This window comes from Crocuta crocuta, unplaced genomic scaffold (genome assembly GCF_008692635.1).
Source record: "Crocuta crocuta isolate KB4526 unplaced genomic scaffold, BGI_CrCroc_1.0 scaffold317, whole genome shotgun sequence".
Taxonomy (NCBI): Eukaryota; Metazoa; Chordata; class Mammalia; order Carnivora; family Hyaenidae; genus Crocuta; species Crocuta crocuta.
The window spans coordinates 1,061,123-1,077,305 of NW_027530984.1; the positions used below are offsets into that span (position 1 = coordinate 1,061,123).

At 32.2% G+C, this 16,183-nt stretch overlaps 1 protein-coding gene across 5 annotated transcripts in view; it reads left to right on the forward strand.

The window, feature by feature from the left end:
- PPFIA2 (PPFI scaffold protein A2) overlaps nt 1–16,183 on the forward strand; it is a 471,655-nt gene that overhangs the window by 81,354 nt on the left and 374,118 nt on the right. The gene's annotated exons all lie outside the window — the stretch shown is intronic.

Consider the following 16,183-nt stretch of genomic DNA (forward strand, 5'->3'; position numbering starts at 1 on the left):
TCTAAGATATAAGATTCAATTTATTTCAACAGAGAATCAATGCATAAATTTCCACAACTGCTTTTCACTTGGCACTGTGAGGTTTAATGCAGAACACATAGAACCTACTGTCATCAATTTTAGCTACACTTCACCTAGGTATCTAGGATCTGAGTGAAGTGCATAATCACATTAAAACATCAGTGAGGTATTCAAAGACAACATTCAACGGCACCTCTTTCTCTCCTGTCTCCTTCAGGTGTCCATGATGTTGTGTAATCTTCATCAAATTACTCCAAAGTAGGCTAAACAACATATTTTAGTCCTTTCCCTTCCTTTTATTTTCAGTGTCCGAATTTATGTGGGAAAAAATATATTGTCTTCAGGTAGCTGCTTATATTTAGTCCCTGAACCTATTACATTGCAGCATAAAGCAAGATGAAATGTAAGTCAACCGACGAGTATATTGTGACAGGATTTACAGGCAGCCCTATATTCAAGTAGTGTAGGTGACTACTTATGTGATGTAATTTCACCCTGCTGCCTGGCATGGTGTTGGTACATAGCATTCAACTTTTATTAGAAATGTAAACCCTTTTCCTTCCAAATCCCACCCTCATATGTCCACTGATTCCTAAAGAACTCTACAGTTAAAGATCAGTTGGTTTTAAAAGGATTTGTCCCTGGCTCAAATCAAAATTAAACACCTCTTTTCTGCAAGGGGTGATTAAAATCTTATTCATTATTTATATGTTAGAATAAGTTAATCACATCCTTTCAAGAAAACATTTTCCAAATATGGAAAATTGGGTGGGCTTAAAGCCTAGTTGTTGAAAGAAGCTCCTTGCAGGGGGAAAAAAAAAATCACAGAAAGGTATGCTGGTATACAGAAGGCAGGCGTCATCAAGTTCATTCCCAATTGCAAAAAGTGAAGTAAGTGTGTGTGTGTATGTGTGTGTGTGTGTGTGTGTAGTTTGTGCCTGTATTTTCTGAAATTATGAAATAATTTCATGAAATAATCCATGACTATGCTTATTTTTTTACCTTTTTGTAGAATGGAAAACATCATGCAGATTTTAGAGTACTCGAGCTTCGGCAATCTAATTAGCGGGTTAACAGTACACATAAATTTAGTATTTCCCCCACCGCATTGTTAAAGAGCTATCTAGAATATTACTTAACTGTGTATAATAAAATCATTTTTAGTCCCATATAAACCTTACATAAAGCAGTCTAAGTAGAGGCAAAATGGTAATAGTATCTAGTGTTACTTCAGTCATTTAAGAATAAGACTTTGAATAGAGCTGTTGTTTTTGCCCCCACATTAGAAAACTGAAAGTCAGATTATATTAATTATAACCTAAATCCATTTGAAGTTTTATACAATCTATTCTTTCTGTAAACAATATCTTTATGATCTAAATACTGTTATCCATTTATAAAGTTATATCTTTTGCGTGTTTACAATATATTACCAAATCATTCAATGATTAAATTTTTATTGGATAAGAAATTCAAGGTCCTTTACCTCCCCCTCATGAAACAGAATTTATAAAGTGCTGAGTGAATGGCATCTTACAATGCCATCACAAGGGTGCAGAGCTGGAAATAATTTCTTTACCAGTTTAGCAGAAATCACAGGGATATCTTTAATTGTGTTATATTTAAAAATTAATTTTTCTGTGGGTATGCATATATTATTTCTGAAGCACAGGGAAAAAGTGAAGTTTATATTATTTTAAATAGTACACATGTACAAAAAGTTGTGTACATTTCCAAATGTAATTATAAATAAATTTGCATACCTGGAGAGAATAAATTTGAGGAATCCAAGAACATAATTTACATTTAATATTTCTAACAATAAATATTAGCATGTGTATTTTTGAAAGTTAAAGTAGTCTTAGTTTCAATACTGATAATGAAATCATTTATGATTTTCAGGAGCAATTCAAGTCTTATGATGGCATTCTTCTTCTGAAAAGGATTTTAAGAGGATTCTTTCTTAATTCAGAAACTGAAAATTAATTGGCTCAGTAGGTTAAATTTACAGATTTTTCTAAATCATATAGTTATCTTTAAAAAAACCCTCTTCTACCATTGACAAATATATTAATAGTTTAATATTACCTTAAAACTGCCTTTGAAAAACTGTATCAGACATAGTCTACATTTAACATGTTTCTCATTCACAAAAATTGGATCACAAGTTAACCTCCAGTGTAAAAACATAACATGTATTTACATATAAAACTAAGGTGAAAGAAAATAGATAATTAAAATCTAAAGCATAAAAATATCATTACGTTAAATAGTGCTTTTTATATACCATTTGCCATAGTGTTTTAAGTTTTTTCTTGTTTATATTTAAATTCCAGTGTAGTTAACAGTTTATGTTTCAGTTATACAATACAGTGATTCCTCACTTCCATACAGCACCTGGTGTTCATCATGACATGTGCCTTCCTTAATCCCCATCACCTATTTCACCCATCCCCACCCTTCACCTTCCCCCTGGTAACTAGCAGTTTGTTTTCTAAAGTTTGTTTTCTATAGTCTATATAGTCTGTTTCTTGATTTGCCTTTCTTTTTTGTCTTTGCTCATTTGTTGTTTTTTAAATTCCACATATGAGTGAAATCAAATGTATTTATATTTCTCTGACTGACTTTATTTTGCTTAGCATAGTACTTTCTAGCTCCATCCATATCATTGCAAGTGCCAAGATTTCATTCTTTTATAAAGCTAATTAATAGTCCTCTGTGTGTGTGTGTGTGTGTGTGTGTGTGTGTGTTTGTGTGTATACCCCAATCTTCTTTATCCATTCATCAATTGATAAACACTTGGGTTGTTTCCATAATTTGGCTATTGTAGATAATGCTGCTATAAACATCAGGAAGTATAATGAAATATAGGCCTACCTTAAGAAGCAACAAATACCTCAAATAAATAACCTAATATCACATCTAAAGGAGCTAGAAAAGGAACAACAAAGGAAGCCTAAAGTTAGAGAAGGAAGGAAATAATAAAAATTAGAGCAGAAATAAATGATATAGAAGCTAAAATAATAGAACAGATCAATGAAACCAGGAGCTGGTTCTTTAAAAAAAAAAAAATTGATAAACCTCTCACCAGAATTAATAAAAAGAAAAGAGAAATTACCCAAATAAATAAATCACAAATGTAAAGGGAAAAATAACAACCAACACTACAAAAATACAAGCAGTCATAAGAGGATATTATGAAAAACTAAATGCCAACAAACTGGACAACCTAGAAGAAATGGATAATTTCCTAGAAACATACAAGCTACCAAAACTGAAACAGGAAGAAATAGAAAACTTGAACAGACCAATAACTGGCAAAGAAATTGAGTCAGTAATCAAAACTCTCCCTATAAAACTCTAAATCAAACACATGATATAGGTGTGGATGGAGTTAAAGGCAGTCAGTTGACTAGATTTCTGCCATTAAGGTTTCTACCACCAGGCATGTTGGGCACCCAAGACAGATGTTAAGTTCCATTATAAAGAATATAAACATACATATATTTTTAGTTAAAAAAAATCTCCTAAGGAATAAACAGAAGTCCAGGGCCAGATAGCTCACCGGAAAATTCTACAAAACATTTAAAGAAGAGTTACTACCTATTCTCTCAAACTGTTCCAAAAAAATAGAAATAGAAAGAGAACTTCTAAACTCATTATATGAAACCAGCATTACCCTGATACCAAAGCCAGGTAAAGACTCCACTAAAAGAGAAAACTACAGGCCAATATCTCTGTTGAACGTGGATGCAAAAATTCTCAATAAAATACTAACAAACCAAATACAATAATATGTTTAAAAAATCACTCACCACAATCAACTGGAATTTATTCCTGAGTTGCAAGGGTGGTCAATATTTGCAAATCAATTGATGTGGTATATACCACATTAATAAAAGCAAGGGTAAGAACTATGTGATCATTTTAATAGGTGCAGGTAAACCATTTGACAAAGTGCAGCATCCATTCATGGTGTTTTATAGTTTAAATAATAATATTAAAATGTAAAAATCTGATGAAAGTTTTTATCAGGGTGTGCAGGTTGATCAGTTGTCAGACAACAGTTAGGAAGGTCAGGATAAGGTCTAAACAACTGAGCTTCAGAAAGCCAAGAGGGTTTTGGATACTGAAGACTGGGGCACAAAGCATAAACACTTCTAGACAGATATACTAGCTGCACTTGGTATCTGGAGAGCTGAGAGTGTGTTCGATCATATGGAACCAGTATGGTGATGGATCACTGTCTAGCCCATGAGCCAGATCCAGAGGCATTGACCACTCCCACTCAGGAACCAGGATTTGTCCCAGACTAATGGCTAGTTCTAAATCTGCAGCTAGAATTTAGTAGCTCAACTTGGCCACAAAACTTAAGTAGACCCATACAGACTAACATACACAGTGAAGAAGGTTTCTCTTTGTAATTTGGTTTAAGAAATGTCTGATTATTAATTAGCTGTTTACTTTCTTATCATTTCTGATTCTTTTTAAGGGTCAATATGAAAATATAATAGAGTAATGTGGGACAAACCCTAGAACACATGAAACACATTTCTGAACATATTTCACTGCAACATACACATTGGTTAAATGTGGAAATGTCATGGTATTTCAGAGTGCTAGAATCAGTGTTTGAATTAAGTCTACCTTGTTGCCTCATCCAGAACTTATAGCAGTAAAACTGGTGCTATTCAGTTTCTTCCCTGTTTTTCTTTGTTTATTACCTTGGAGCAACAAAATCTATAAATTTTCTTCTTACAGAACTTAGTACTTTTCATTGTTCTGTTTCCTTTATCGAAATGCTAATGGTTCTTTTTATTTCTAATGTGTGGTGAGTAAGTGGATACCCATCTAATCCATATCCTTGGATTTAATATGTACACTGTCCCAAACATTCTCTAGCTTTATTAATTTTTCTCCACTAAAGACTTAGAATTGTACATTCTATATTTTTGCACTTTCTGTTCTCATTTTAATGTCTTCCTGATGGTTCTTAGCAATTTGGATAAACACTCCATAGAACTTGAAACAAATTTATTTTCCTGAGGGTGCTGTTTAGATGAGGTTATATACTTTTTCAAGTTGTAAATGGTCTTAAAATTTTAAAGTCTCCAAACCAGATTTAATTTGATTATTCCAAAATGCCAATGTTCTACTTACTTGCTTCAAAAGATAAGAGAATAAAAAATGTAAACCTGAATTGTGATCTAATATAATTTATTTCACCTAGGCTTTGTATTACTATATTACATACTTTCATTCTTCTATTTAAAATTTAGTGTCTATTTGAGTGTACACTATGTGTTACACATTCATTTAGGTTTTGGAAATACAGTGATGTATAATACACAGTTTCTCACTTCAGAATCTTACAGTATAGTGGAGTAGTCAGGTTGGTAAAAATAGTTACATTGTAAGTAAACACAGGATGAGATGAAAATAAGTAAGATAATCCATATAATGTGATTGTTAGAAGTGAAAGGGGCTGGAGAATCAAGGAAGGTGAATAGAAGAAAATACTTTCTAACTTAATGATTATAGGATAAGTTGAAGTTTGCCAACTGAGGAGAGTGGGGCATGACATTGTAAGCAGAGGAAACAGTGTGTGTGCATAGGTCAAAAAAAGTGAAAATAATTTACTGTGGTTAAAGTATGAAATAAGCTAGAGTGTTGGAGGTACTGGTGAAGATAAAAGGCTAGTTTAGGTCAGGGGAAGACATGAGAAATTTAATGGAAGGAATTTGTTCTCTACAGTAAGGACCATGAAGAACCATTAAAGTGTTTAAACAGGAGATCACTTAATCAGTTCTGGCAAACATTTTTATTTTTTTTACTCAACTTGGAGAGTGATTTAGATAAAAGTCTGAAAAGCAAGGAGACAAGTGAAAGGCTCTTCATTCACCCAAAAGAAAGATAATATAATTGGAATGTGTGATTGTGTGTGTGTGTCCCACTGAATTATAAAACTAATAGAAGGAAATATCTTAGGAGAATGTCAACATTTTGAGTAAAGCACTGAATGATTACTATGAACCTATACAGTGTCAGTGAGAATGGAGAGGAATGGATTGATTGATGACTTAGTAAGGACACAGTGAATACTCAGGAATAAGGGGTTGTTCAGAGAGGGGAGAATGAGACTTACTGGGAAGTCAAGGCTGACTTTTGAGCTTTTTGTTTTGGCAATTGAGTGAATGAAAGTACCACACGTAGAAACAAGAATACCATGAGGTAGAGCACTTTTGGAGGAGGAATGATGAGTTGAGTTTGGACACATTAATTTGAGCTGACAGAGATGGGAATGTATGAATGATTTTGGAATTATTGGTGAGATCTCCCTTACAGCCATTGATTTGGACATGTAGACTAGTTCGTAATTGAAGCCATCGGAGTTGATGAAGTTACCTCCCAAAAATGTATTCCAAGTGAGAAGGTAAAAGAGTTCATTGTAAAGTTTAGAGGAAGAAAAGAGTTTAAGTAATGATCAAAGGAAAGGGAAAGATCAGAGGGAAAGTATGCCTCATAAAGAGCAGAGATGGGTGCAAGAAAGGAATACTAAGAAGCTGTGGAATCCAAAATGCTAAGGTCAAGAGAAAGTGGGACAAAGGGTTATTAGCAGTTTCATGATGCTGAGAGTTCAAGGAGAACAGAGTGCCCGTTTTATTTAGCAACAGGAAGATAAAGTATTCTAGGCAAGAGTAATTTTAATGGGATTAACTTAGGCAGAATCAAATTTCCAGTGATCTGAAAGATGAAATGGGAAAGAATACTTGGATTCAGTGACTAGAGAAAACAATTTCATAGAGCTTGATTGTGAAAAGTGAGAGGGAAGATAGTCGATATAGGATATAAGGTTGAGTGTGTTGATACACATGGAAGGCACATAAAGAGGGAGAAGAATTTACCCAGGAAAGAGAAATTAATGGATAGAGCACAAGATGAGGCAAAAAAAGATGGACTCCAGCACATATTATGGAGAAAGAGCAATGTGTCTTCAAATGTGAAATGAGTGAGAAAGAAAGGATTGTTTTCAGAAATATGTTTCTAAAAAACATTTACAGATGGAGGTCTTAAGAAGTTGAAAGTTTCCATTTCATGGCTTTTACTTTCCCCACAAAGTATAAAGGTGCTAATTAGCTGACAGTAGCAGGAAAGATAATAGGAAAAGGAATTTCAGGAATACAGAGAAGATTTATCTAGCCGTTATGGATTATGGGAGACCTCGGTAAACCACAGATGGTTTACTGGAAGGTGTTAGGGGTCCACTTGTGGTCTTAGGCAGTGAATTTGTAGTGGTTAGAAGTAATAAAAGTTGTTTCTAAAACAGTGCTCCGTAACTCAGGTGTTGGAATGGAGAATGCCTACAGGCATTTTAATTTCAGGTTGCTCTGCCAGACCATTGCTATGGAAGGCCAATGGGGCAAGATAATTGAGAATGGCAAAGATCCATTCAATCTAAGTTGAATAAGAATTGCAGTGAAGATAGGGAGGAATGATTAAAACAAGAGGACTCAGACTGTGATTTACAAAAACTAAACTCACTCTGTGTGTGTGTGTGTGTGTGTGTGTGTGTGTCTGTGTGTATTCTCTAGATATTTATATATTACATATATATATTTACAAGTTACATTTTATGTAAGTCTATACTTGAATTGTTTTGTAATCCATAGAAAATAGCATAAGATGTAGCAATTTAGAGATTGGGCTCTGGAAAGTGGCCTCAGTTTGAGTTTTGGTTCTGTCTCTTGCTAGGTATGTGTAATCTTGACCAAGTTATTTACTTCATTGCGCCTCAGTTTCCTAAAATATATGATAAGGGTAAAAACAGATTCTCTTTCACAGAGTGGTTATATTAAATGAGTTACCACATACAGAATGCTTCAGATAGTTTGTGATATGTGCAGATCCTCAGTGTTCACCACCATAATTTTTACATAAATGAGAGCCTTCATTACGTAATATGGTGCCATTCCAAAGAACTGGCTTAGAGTGTATGCAGTATTTTAAATGGAGATAGAAAAGCAATAGTCTATGTAAATTATTTTTAAATCAGTTCAACCCAATAATTTGATGAACCACAAAGGATGTTCTCCTTAAGAGGTGGGTATATACCAGTGTGGATAGGGAATAGGAAGGAAAGGAATCTATTTCATTGTAATCAATTAATTAATACTTTTAACTTGTCAGAAAAGACAGTTAAAATATTTATGGCACAAATATGTAGCCAAAATACTGAAAGTAGTTCAGATGCAGGAATTTTATCATGAGAGAAATGTGATGGTTAGCATATATGGTACCATGATTCCCATGCTATGTTATTTCCTACTCATTAATGCATTAATGATTAGAACTATTTAAGTGAGCATTTATATTTCAGCATAATTAAACTACTTAAAGGGGACACTAGAATGTGGTTTCCTATATTCAAAAGCATATGGTAAGTGTGAAAGTGAGAAAAGAGATGAATTATAGGCTAACATCTGAAAGCTGGATTTGAAATAATACTGAACGTGGGAAGCATTTATGAAATCTTTCGGCATATTGTTTCATTAATGATTAATGTGATAAGAAACATTTTAGAAATGATATTTCCTGTGTAGATCATTATTTGAGAAGCTCAGGTAATGAAACAACTCCTTGTTGGAAATAGGGTCTTAGTATTTACTGTTAATTTTTAATTTTAAGAAAACAGATATTTGAAAAATTTTGAGGAAACCAAAATTTTTCATGTGAATGAAAAAGACAGAAGTAAAATAAATTAGGAACTTACATAATTGCAAAGATATATTATTTTTGTTAATAATAATGCTGTTAAACATTGAAAGATATACTGATATAGTCTGTTTTATGATTATATAAAGTTCAATATAAATTAATACACTTATTGTTGCTCCCCAAAATGCCTTTGTCCAAAATAGTAATATAATTTCAACCACAGACATTGTACATATTTATATTTTATTCTTTTGTTCCTGCCTTCTTTTTTCTATTTATTTTTATTATACATAATGTGTTTATTTGTATATATGTTTTTATATACAATGTATATAAATACATATATATGACATATATAACATGTATATAGTTTTATATATATATATATATATATATATATATACTTTCTCCAACAAAAAACAAAACATTTTTTAGTCTCTTGAGTTCTCAGCTAAATAAGAGGCTGGTTTCTAATTAGATTGTTCTTATCTAACACAATGAAGTGGAACTATTTTTATTCTTGATCAAAGATGCTTATAATTTAGGATGTTTTTCTGAAAAGACAGATGGGTGAATACAGTTTTATACATATAATTGCTCATTAAAATGTGAAAAATATAAAGTAAAAATAAAAGTTTATTTAGAAAGCATATTTGTAATGCCTATTGTGTACTTAGTACTACTCTAGACACTTTAGAAAAAATACCAAGTCAATGCAATAGATTTTTGCACTCTAACTGGTTAGTAGTTGTTTCTTTTTAAAACATGGTTAATAAAAATAAGAATGGGTATATAGATACATAATTACTTTTGTATTATATGAAAATAATCACGACCAGTGTTTTTTTGGGGGGGGGCGGTATTTGATTTTCATTTTTGGAAGACTGTTTTGAAAGGTAAATGTTAAGCCAGGTCTTAAAGAGCTATTTGGAATAAAATTAAAACTCTATTCTGGATGGAAGGAAATTAAGGGTCTTTATTTTCCTTGTATCTAAAGTAGTTCAATTCTATATATAGGTTTTAGCAACTCATAAAGCTGGCTGGTGCAACTTGTTTACAGTACATGAATTTAAATTTAATTGCCAAAGTTGTTTAGAATATGAAATTAAAACTGGTTCAAAAGTGTATGTGGGTAATTGTTTTTCTAGGAAGCTCCAGATAACCTCCATGTGCCTTGTAGTTTAAGAGCTAAACATCCTTTCAACCCTCAGTGAGATTAGGCTCCTAGATAGTGCCTGCTCGCCATTCTGGAAAGCAGTCCTGATTGCCCCCAGGTGCCCTCTAAGAGGAAGGGTCTGGTGGGCAATTCCAGCATAGTTTGAGGTGACAGGACCTGCTCAGATCTAGGGATGCTGCTTTTGCTTTTCCAAGGATCCCAATAAGGCGATGATCTAGTTCTTTTGGCAAGATGAAAAGGAGCTAGTTTTCTAAGAATTTACCCCCTTTTCACTTGTGTTATTCATTAAAGTTTGGCTGGTAGGAAACTTCAGACTCCTCTGGTTAGTATCTTTCCCTCTTCCCTCATTGGCCTCCAGTGGATAGGAGGCCTCATGAAAGCTTGCTTGCCTTCTAGCTCTGCGCCAGGAACTTGTGTGAAGGAACACTTATCTGGAAGGAAAACAACTTGCTCTGGCTATTCTTCATAACTAGATAGTCTTTTTAAAATGCATACCGTCAGAGAAACGTGAACCAGCAGAATGCAAATACTTGAAATTGCATGCATATTCTCTTCTCAATTAATATGAATTATAACCATAGCAGGTGCTTTAAAAATGAATCTGATTATTTATTCTTAATAAGTTAAAGTTGAGATTCTGCAGGGGCACCTGGGCGGCTTAGTCGGTTAAGTGGCCGATTTTCGCTTAGGTCATGATCTCGCGGTTCGTGGGTTCGAGCCACGCGTCGGGCTCTGTGCTGACTGCCAGCTCAGAGCCTGGAGCCTGTTTCAGTCTGTGACTCCCTCTTTCTCTGACCCTCCCCCGCTCACGCTCCCTCTCTCCTAGAAGTAAATAAAACATTAAAAACTAAAAATTGAGATTCTGCAGAATTCTTACTTTTTGTTAAAGTCTATGTTGGCACAAGAAAACTGTATTATAAGAATATGTCCTAGATATTTTATGATAGGCTATGAAATTATTTGTTTAGAAGATATTTGAAGCTATTAAAGTATATTTAGAAAGTTATAAGTGCTCTGGAAAAGTGGAATGTTAAAAAAACAGAAATTTAATATTTGACCAAAAGAGTTCAAGATTTTCTGAAAACTTATAAATTGTGTTCTGGCTACATAACAAATTCTGCAGATATATATTTTTTTAATTTTACTAATAGAAATCATTTATATTTTTATTGGAGTATGGTGGGAGTTTTATGGAAAACTCCTGATTATTTTTTCTACTTGCCCTTTCTTTTATCACAGATAAAAACTAGTAATCTTCATGAATATTTTATCTCTCTACAGACATTTCTCTGTGAAAACTTTATTTATTTAAACATTTTTAAAGTTTATTTACTTTGAGAGAGGGAGAGAAAGACAGAGACAGTAGGGAGGGCCAGAGAGAGAGGGAGAGAGAGAATACCAAACAATCTCTGTGCTGTCAGCGCAGAGCCTGACATGAGCTCAAACTCAGCAACTGGGAGATCACAACTAAGCTGAAGTCAAGGGTTAGATGCTTAATGCACTGAGCCACCCAGGCGCCCATCTCTCTGCAAACTTTAAAAAAAAAAAAAAGACAACAACAAAAAAAACCCTTTCCTTTTATGCCTGTTAAGAAGCACTGGATTTTGTTTAATTTATATTACCATTTTATAAAAGAGCAAGAATTTAACTATAATTTTACATTGAATTCAACATCATTATTCTAACTTTTAAATAAAGGTATTTAAGTAATTGCATTACATTTAAGTGGGAAAAATGGTCAATTTGAGATAAAGATTACCTGAATGATTTTTTAAAAAAATTACGGATTTATAAAATAAATTTTAAATATGAGAATAAAGAAAAGTTGAACTACAATGATAGAAAATATATACCATATAATACTAACTAAAGAAAAAAAGCCTATGCAGCCATATAATATCATAAAGTAGTTCTTAAAAAGTTACTAAATATAAAAAGAGAAATACTTCAACATAAAAATTGATATACCAGGAATACAGAACAAAATTTAATTTTTATGTACCTAATAACATAGCTTCAAAATATGAAAAACAAAAATTAACAAAAATAAAAGATTTTTAAAAATCTATCACAGTGGAACATTTTAATACCTTTCTTAGTACCTGGTTAAACAGGAAGACAAAATCTGTAAAGATAACTGTAAGTTGAGCAATATGAAAAATAAGCATGGCCTAGTGATATATAGAGAACCCTGTACTAGATTTCTCCAAATTAACCAAATGTGTGTCATACAGGAAAACTCAGCAAATTTCAAAGAATTGAATCAGGCAGAATATTTTCTTATAATAGCAGTCTTCAGCTAGAAATTAGTAAAAATGATGAAATGAAAAAAAGATAAATAGAAAATACTTATGTTTTAGGAAAGTATGGCAGATAATTCTAAATAACTCACTGGTTAGGGAAGAATTCAAAAATTAAAAATTTTAAAATTCAGTGATATCGAATATTACATATTGAAACATATAGGAGGCAATTAAAGCCCTACATAGAAATTTACAACATGTATATATATTTGAAAAAGTAAAGGCTAAAAATCAATGATGTAAGTATTCATTTTGTGAAGCTATGGGAAAAGAAGCAAATAAAATCTATAGTTTATGGAAAACAAGAAATAATGAAGCAAGTAGCAGAAATTACTAAAATAAGGTAGAAATATTTAAAAGTTATAAATAGAGCTAAAAGTTGGTTTGTTGAAAAAATTATTAACACTGATAACTCTCTGGTGGGTTGGTAAAATAACAAGTGAGAAGGTGCAAATAAATATAATAAAAGGATTTTTGAACACAATTTTTGCTTATGAATTTTAAATTATAGATGACATGAGGAAATTTCCAGTGGAACATACATGGCCAATTTAATATAAGAAGTAAGAAATACGAATAATACTTTTATTATTAAAGAAATCTTCAAATAAAAATCTCACAAAGAAAACTACAGGACCAGATGGCTTCAACAAATGGATTCTACAATCTTTTAACGAAGAAATACCAACTATTAAAAGCTTCAAAAGACAATTAAAAAGAAAAGAATACTTTCCAAGTCATTTTATGAGGTTTTTAGTTTTCTATTGCTGTGTAATAAATTACCACACATTAGATGCTTTAAGCAACACGCTTTACTATCTCAGTTTCTGTGGTCAGGAGTTTGGGAGTAGTCTATGGGTCTACTGGTCAAGGTTTAACTGGCTGTGAAAGGTATGTGCTAGGCTGCATTTTGTTATGGAATCAGACTCTCTTTCCAAGTTCACATAATTGTTGGTTTATATGCCTGTATATTCATATATACAAATATACATACATATACACACATGTATATGCCTACCTATGTTACAGTGGGAATGACATCATTTATTACCTTTGCCATATTCTCTTTAATTAGAAGCAAGTCACAGACCTTGCTCATGCTCAAAGGGAAGAGAAAGGGTAGAGAAGGGATAGGGAAGGACTGAACAGGGGGCCATCATAGGGTCTGCCACATGAAGCCAGAGAGAAATATCTTAAAGCAAAGCCTGAAAAATTAACCTAAATGTCAGCTAATTAAATGAATCAGTATATAAGGATATGACATCAGAAACTAGTTGGGTTTGTTCCAGAAGGGCAAAGTTACTTTAACTTTCACAAATCAATGAATGTAATTCATCATGTAATCGTGTACATAGATACAGACAAGATGTAGATAAAAACTAAGTACTTATTTAAAATTATATATTCTTATATATCACATATATAATATATATAACATGTGATTTAATATTATATGCTAATTATATAATGATTGTTTTTACCTTAAAATGTCAACATTCTAAGAATAGAAGTGAACTTTCTTATTCATTAAATACTCTCATCATTATTTTATTCAAATATTGATTCAGCAACTAATGTCCGTCAGGAACTCAACTGTTTTCCCTGTCCCTGTGCTCTCATAAAGATCACTTCCTATAAAATATTGGCAGCTCTCCATAGTCGTTCGCTATACTTATCCCCCATTATTCTTATCAAAGTACTTACACATAAGATATATGGACAAAGCACTTTACAGTTATCAAAATTTACATCTGAATTTGTTTCTATTTAATAATAAATATTTTCCTCCTATCCTTCCTTCTTTATTTCCTTCCTTTTATTTAACCAAACATATTAACTCTTTCATATCTTTCCATATTTAATAGCTGGAGTTGTGTCCATTTTTCAAGATTCATTTAATATAACTACTCCCCTTTAATAGATCACACATATTTTTTAACACTGAAATGAACGAAATGAAAATTTTCAAGGAAATATGTCTTAGTTTGATTTGTTTTTAAAGTGGAAAGAAGACGGATTATTATACATAAATTATGTAAAATATACTTCCCAGGTAATTAGGAGTATGTAAAATTTTGCAGGCATGAATAAATTTATTTAAACACAGCGTATAAAAATAGCATTATATTCTTTTTGTAAAAAGATAACCTGCTCCAGAATGAAGATTTGAAAAATAATAGACTCTCTGTTTTGCTGCTCTGTCCAGAGCTTTAGTTCTGCAAACAAATCACCAAAATGCATACATCACTAGCAATAATTAGAGAGGGGTTTACATTAGCATTTTTTTAAAGTACTTATAAATGTCTGGAACTTGTTACTTGTAATGATGTTTTGTTTGTTTTATGTTTGTTAATATTGAGACTTAGTGTCTCTCAGCCTAAGGAAAACAAAAAGAGTTCAAGCATAAAATAGGCTTTACCTGGTATTGTTTTTAGAGAACATTACTAGTATTAAGCAAAAGAGTACCATTGATGTCATGTAGTAAGACTCCCTTCCTTCCTTCCGCCTTTTAAATTCTGGTTATGAATCAATTTCTTTGGGGGCACTAATCTGATCTTTGGATTGGATTATATGGCAGTCTTGATTTGCTTATCTAGACTAGATGAGGTTAGATACCATAAGGAATCCAAGAAAAATGCCATGTTCTTGCCCTTAAGAAATGTAATGCAAAATCATCAAGACATCAGCTTAAGTTCACATATTTTAATGCTATTCAAACAATTTTAAATATTTATTTGGACATAAAGGAATTCCATTTTCAAGATATTATAGTAAGAAAGATTGCTGCAAATACTTGAAAGGAAGTTTCATTTATATTAATGTTGAAGATGTGACAAGAATTCAAATGTATTGCCAAAGTGTAACTATAAAACTGCGGGTTTTGCTAAAATGTATGAAGGTTTTATTTAGATATCTATATCAATCAGGGTATCCATAGTCACACAACTAACTCTTATCTCCTGTCAAGGTTGGATTTAATAGGAATGACTGAGAAGCCTAATTTCCTTCCACTTCTACTCTTAAGGTACTGTTGTCTTTGGAAAGCTCTTTTTTTTTTTTTTGAAGCCAAAAAAATAGTTCTTTATTGCTGATCCTATCAAAGGACTCTTTAGTCCTTACGCTGAGATTAATAGACTGGAAAGTCTAACTTTAATTTTGTTTTTTGTTTTTTGTTTTTTTTTTCTTTTTAACAACTCATGTAATGCAAAGTGTTATTTCCCCTTGTCTTCCCTTTGCCATTATTTCTCATATTTTATGTTTGACATCTGTTTATTTTTTAATTTTAATTTTACTTTTTTAACTAATCTCTACATCCAGTGTGGGGCTTGAACTCATAACCCAAAGAATAAGAATCATGTTTACTGAGTGAGGCAGTGAGGAAGGCACCCCTCTTTGATACCTTTTAGACTTACAGATGTTTCTGCTCATTTTCTTTTCCTCCTTCCTTGTACTCTTTATACTTAAGGTGATAAAAAATTCTTTTTATTTCTAAAATATTCCACTCATTTCTTGCTAGCTTTCTTTGAGTATATACCATGATAAAGTTAAATTAAGAACTGAGGGTTGATGGAGGGAGTTGGGTGGGGGATGGGCTAGATAGGTAGTGGGTATTGAGGAGGGCACTTGTTATGATGAGCACTGGGTGCTTGTATGTAAGTGATGAATCACTGAATTCTGCTCCTGAAATCAATATTGCGCTGTATGCTAACTTACTAGAATTTTGATAAAATTTTGAAAAGAAAGAAAAATGTTTTCATGTTCTTAACTTATCACACAGCTTGCACATGTGCACATGCATACAAATATATTATTATATTTATATTTTATTTTATATTTATATATTTATGTTTATAATGTATTTATATTTAGTATGCATATGTGTATTATATATATGTATTCAGTATACATATATATTATATATACAGACACAATGTGCTGCATATAAAATATCCCACTGAAATCATGC